Source organism: Neoarius graeffei, chromosome 15, assembly GCF_027579695.1.
Source record: "Neoarius graeffei isolate fNeoGra1 chromosome 15, fNeoGra1.pri, whole genome shotgun sequence".
Lineage (NCBI taxonomy): Eukaryota > Metazoa > Chordata > Actinopteri > Siluriformes > Ariidae > Neoarius > Neoarius graeffei.
In genome coordinates, this window is record NC_083583.1 from 3,658,767 (window position 1) to 3,665,149 (window position 6,383).

Consider the following 6,383-nt stretch of genomic DNA (forward strand, 5'->3'; position numbering starts at 1 on the left):
GACACTCGGGTAAATAAATACACACGTGGTGCCTCGGGTTACGAACTTCATTCGTTCTTTGACTCCGTTCGCGAACAGAATTGATTTTTTCCATTGAAATTAATGTAAATCCAGCTAATCCGTTCACCTACGGAAGCCGCGAGAGGCCCTTCATATAATCTTTTTTTATTCACCTTGTTATCCCGAGATGACGTAATTAATTCAGGATCTCGAGAAAACAAAACAATTATTCCGTGATCTCGAGAAAACAAGACAATTATTTCATGATCTCGAGAAAACAGCTGAGATTTCTAGCAGAGCTGCGCCCCCCTGTGGGTCAGACAACGAAGACTTAGAAATTGGCGAACATGTATCTTGGCGCACCTGAATGAACCATTTCTCAGCTGTTTACTCGAGATCACGGAATAATTGTTTTGTTTTCTCGAGATCCTGAATTAATTATGTCGTTATCTCGGGATAACAAGGTGAATAAAAAAAAGGATTATATGAAGGGCCTCTCTCGGCTTCCATAGTTCACCAGCCCCAGAAACATAGTTAGGGGCCAAGCGCGGAGCTGCAGGCACCTCTAGTGTTTCTATGGTTCTTCTCCTTCTTCTTCTCTTATGGCCCTTTTCCACTACCCTTTTTCAGCTCACTTCAGCCCGACACGGCTCGCGTTTCGACTACCTCAGAACAGCACAACTCAGCTCGCTTCAGCCCCGCTCAGCACCCAAAACTCGCACGGTTTTGGAGTGGGGCTGAAGCGAGCCAAACCGAGCCAAGCGGGGCTAGGGGCGTGAGGAGACACTCCCCTGTGCACTGATTGGTGAGGAGGAGTGTCCTCACACGCCCCGCGAGCACGCTGGGATCTGTAAACACTGTAAACCCGGAAGAAGAAGAATTACGAGAATTTCTGAAGCCTTATGCGCCTCGCCTCATCTATACGCTCTTGCCAGTATCTGTTGGCGTTGTCGGTGACAACAAGCCACAGCACCAAGACCAGCAACACTAACGACTCCATGTCCTCCATGTTTATTGTTTACTATCCGGGTCGTGAGACTACCGCTTAAAAGATCACTGATGTCACTGTTTGCGCCGCCTAACGACATCACGTGACGTCCACCCACTTTCGCTAACTCCACCCAATGTGTCCACCCACTTCCAGCCAGCACGGTTCAGCGCGGTTGTAGTCGAAATGCAACTCCAACGTTGGTAGTGGAAAAGCGGCATTCCACTAGCGTTGGCAGTGGAAAAGCGGCATTCTTCTTCTTATTATTTCAAGCATCTTTCTTCCGTATAGGATGCCTATGGCAGCCTATAGAACCGTATGGTAAAAAGTTATGAAATTTAGCACAATGATTCTGGACAGTTTCATGATTCTTCTCAGTGAATTTCATGTTGCCACCTCAAACTCGCTAGCGCCACCAACTGGTCAAAGTTTGACATACATATTTGCTCATAACTTTTGAACCGTACATCCGATTCTCAAAAACTTGGTATCCCTGGAATCCTTGGGCCAAGCCGATTCCAATGCACCCTATGACGTCATTTTCCGCCTGGGTAGATTTTCCGCCATTTTGGATTTTGTTAAAATTGAATAAAATGCTACTTCTCCTACATTTTTTGACCGTTTTTCATGAAAATTGACATGGACCATCTTCAGACTATGGTTCCTATAGGGACTATTTTTTGGAGCAATTGATAAAACTGTCACTGCACAGCAGCCAATCAAATTTAGTGGCGAAGACGCCAAACAGGAAGTGAGCTCATACAGTATCTCGGCAGCCCTTTTACATATCTCAACCAAACCTTCGGTCAAAACGAATCCAACGCGCCCTATGGCGTCATATTCTGCTTGGCCCCCACATTGCTGCTTGCAGCTATATATATTTTTTTAACTTTTTATGGGTTTGTGTGGCAAAAATACAGAAAGGAATTAAAGATAACCTTAATTATAGAAAAATACAGTAATACTAAAATAAAACATAATTGTACAGTACACTTTACCTTTGTGGTTGATAGTTGCTTGGCGAGATCAGAAACACAAACGCCACGTTCATGTTTAACTATTATTTCCTTCTTCGTTTGTCTAGGTAATTGTATGGGGCCGAGTAAAATTAAGGATTAATTTCACAAGTGATTTCGAAGTTTTGAAAATTTCAAAACTTCGAAATCACGAGTGGAATTGATCCTTAATTTTACAAAGAACCATACGATTACTTGTTTATAATATACAGGGCCAAATTCATACTTGGGAAGCCATTCAAGTTCATAACATTTGTCATTCACGTTTTCTGAACCAATCAGGGCGCGAGACTATCTTGCACGTTTGAATCAGTTTCTAAAGCGTCTTTCATCATGACACAAAAAAACTGCGATAGCGCCTTGTCTAACTCACAGTATTCATATGCCACTAGAGAGTCGTTTATTTGTCTTTCTGCGGCCCATTTCTTAAACATGGAAAGCCAAAAATTCATACTTTTTTTTGGCATTTTCATTTTCGCTTGCAGCTTTCAATTGGTTTATCATTTCTTCATCAAATATAGCGAAACGCGGCATTGCTGAGTCAGTAGAGTCAGCCATTTTGTTGACAAAATTTGCTAATTTTTGTAACCGTAACCAAGCAACAAACTAGCCAATAGCATTTCAGAAATACGGCCTCGTGTTAAGGAAAAAAGCCCTCCTTGATTGACCAATCAGAATTGAGTAATTTGGCACTATGTATTATAACAACAGTAATACGTTTAAGCTTCTTAACCGCACTATCACTAACACTTTTCACTTTCTTGGGAGCTATAATGAGGGTTAATTTAATGTAAAAAGCAAAAAAGAAGTCGTATCAACACAACGCAATGACGAACAATGTTCACAGCGCGCCACCTTGAGTACAACTGATGCTGCCGCACACCTCACATGGTGTGGAAGCCCGCCAGTTTGTGCGTTCATGCATCGAAGCATCATTCACGAATCAAAGCAAAATTTGTTCGGAAATCATGTTCGTAGCCCGATTTGTTAATGAATAGGGATGTCCGTGACCCGAGGTTTGACTGTAGATGACTTACAACCATGTGATCAAAACTCATTACTCAGGGGGGTAACCACGTCGGCCCGTGCCACTTGCTGACCCTGGGATGAGTACACTCCCTTGTCATTGTAGATTACTCGCTTGCATGTCTATGTTTCCGGCTGGATCATATTAAATCTTCAGGCGTGGAGCAACGCTCTCGCGGGGGCTTCATTCGCGAATCCTGGGCCGAGGTGCGGTCCTACCAACCCGAGACCGTGCTCTTTTGAAGGGGGAGGCTTAAACGGAGGTGCCAGTAAGAGTTGGCTTCGCTGTAAGCTCCCCTGGCCGAGTTATTAATTCTTAAAGCCGACTGGATCATGTTAACTCTTTAGGTGCCAAGCAGTGCTCTTGCGGGGCTTTTGTTCATGAACACCAGAATACCTGAAGTATAAAATAATTGATAGTGCAAATAAAAAAGGCTTTGGACGAAATGTCTTAACTATTGGACGAAATGGTCATTGGACGAAGTGACCTGATCCCCTCGTCTCCTCTCCATACTAAGCCTCAGAGTTTCCCCGCCCTCTTTCCGAATCACGGATGGAATGCTAAAAAATTGGAACGTGCCATGGTCACGAGTAGTGTTGCGGCCACAACCACGTACAGCACAAAGATATGGCAGAGCTAAAAGAACGCTTAAAGCAGTGGAAAAACAAAAAAAGTTGTGCATGCGTGACTATGTTTTGTATGGAATGTCACTTGACCCCGCATTTGTATATCTACCAACATGGCCGACATCTGAGTTTCTATTTTACTTTGACGTTACTTGCAAGTCAAGGATATGTGGTTGCTGGTTTAAACCAGTGTTTCTCAAACTTTTTCAGACCAAGGACCACTTTATCCATAAAAAAAGAACTTCACAGACCACCTACAGTGCCTTGCAAAAATATTCATCCCCCTTGGTGTTTTTCCTGTTTTGTCGCATTACAAGCTGGAATTAAAATGGATTTTTGGGAGGGTTAGCACCATTTGATTTACATAACATGCCTACCACTTTAAAGGTGCACATTGGTTTTTTTATTGTGACACAAACAATAATTAAGATGAAAAAACAGAAATCTGGAGTGTGCATAATATTCAACTCCCCAAAGTCAATACTTTATAGAGCCACCTTTTGCTACATTTACAGCTGTAAGTCTCTTGGGGTATGTCTCTATTAGCTTAGCACATCTAGCCACTGGGATTTTTGCCCATTCCTCAAGGCAAAACTGCTCCAACTCCTTCAAGTTAGATGGGTTGCGTTGGTGTACAGCAATCTTCAAGTTATGCCACAGATTCTCAATTGGATTGAGGTCTGGGCTTTGATTAGGCCATTCCAAGACATTTAAATGTTTCCCTTTAAACCACTCTAGTGTAGCTTTAGCAGTATGTTTCGGGTCATTGTCCTGCTGGAACGTAACCCTTAATCCCAGTCTGAAAAATCAGTCCAGAAGCAATCTCACCGATGCCGATAAACCCAGGTCCGGGCTATAGATATCGTTATCAGTCTGGTGTGACCACCAACCACATAAACTGCAGGGGACCCATTTATTTATAGTCATCGTTATAGTTGTAGTTATAGTTATTGGTATTGTGGGACTGGGCCTTTACAGTTTTTCTCAGTTGCTTTGGTACATTTCTCAGATCAGAATTGAAATTCTCAAAACTGTTTGTTCAAACTCCACATCATTGAGTCAATGGTGCACATCATAAAAGCAATTTCCCATGATCCTGAACAAACAGCAAATGCTTTGGTACATCCATGCAGCTGATTGTACACAATTGTCTCCTGTTTTTTACATTATCAGTTGCTCATGTCATGTCGATCAAAATGCATTGTGTTGCTTCTCTGTTGAATCGTCCCACCACCAAAACATCTCAGCATTATTTCATTGCTTGTGTCATGACATGCAAAAGTGTTGAACTAGTTGTCATAATCTGTCAGTTTTATTTAATACATTTCTATTACATTTTTTTTGGTAAATGTGTCCTAAATTAATGAATTGGTCTCAGGTGAATCTCAACTTTCACTTTTGAGAGGGAATGGGTGAAGCATCGGATCAATCAATGATCAACCAGTTCTCTACAACAGCTCAGAGGTGAATCCCATGAACCTTCAATTGGCAAAAATATACACCAATCAGCTGTAACATTAAACCCACTCACAGGTGAAGTGAATATCATTGATTATCTCATTACAGTGGCACCTGCCAAGGGGTGGGATATATTAGGCAGCAAAAAAGGGAACAGTCAGTTCTTGAAGTTGATGTGTTGGAAGCAAGAAAAATGGGCAAGTGTAAGGATCTGAGTGACTTTGACAAATTGTAATGGTGAGATGACTGGGTCTGAGCATCTCCAAAATGGCACATCTTGTGGGGTGTTCCTGGTATGCAGTGGTTAGTACCGAACAAAAGTGGTCCAAGGATCCAAAGGACAACCGGTGAACCAGCAACAGGGTCATGGGTGTTGAAGGCTCATTGATTCACATGGGGCACGAAGGCTAGCCCATATGGTCCAATCCCACTGAAGAGCTACTGTAGCACAAACTGCTGAAAAAGTTAATGCTGGATAAAATAGAAAGGTGTCAGAATGAACTTTTCAGCAGTTTGTGCTACAGGAGCTCTTCAGTGGGACTGGACCATATGGGCTAGCCTTCATGCCCCATGCAAATCAATGAGCCTTCGACAGGGGTGTTTCCTGTGTTTTTTTTTTAACTGTAAATGTGTAATTTAGGGGGCGGCACGGTGGTGTAGTGGTTAGCGCTGTCGCCTCACAGCAAGAAGGTTCTGGGTTCGAGCCCCGTGGCCGGCGAGGACCTTTCTGTGTGGAGTTTGCATGTTCTCCCCGTGTCCGCGTGGGTTTCCTCCGGGTGCTCCGGTTTCCCCCACAGTCCAAAGACATGCAGGTTAGGTTAACTGGTGACTCTAAAATTGACCGTAGGTGTGAATGTGAGTGTGAATGATTGTCTGTGTCTATGTGTCAGCCCTGTGATGACCTGGCGACTTGTCGAGGGTGTACCCCGCCTTTCACCCGTAGTCAGCTGGGATAGGCTCCAGCTTGCCTGCGACCCTGTAGAACAGGATAAAGCGGCTACAGATAATGAGATGAGATGAGATGTGTAATTTAGAATTCTTCCTTTGTGCAATGCAGTGCTGTAAAAGCATTTCTTTTCTTTATCACAATGTCTGTCTGCAAACTGCAGTACAAACAGTACAGTAAAAACTCTGATTCATAAAAAAATCAAAACCTGTGATCCTTTAGAGCTGCACTGATTTGAGAAATATCAATATAATCGTCATATTTAAGAAGATAATTGATCAGGGCAGTATGCAACTTTGCTTTGAATTGTTTTTTTTGGAAG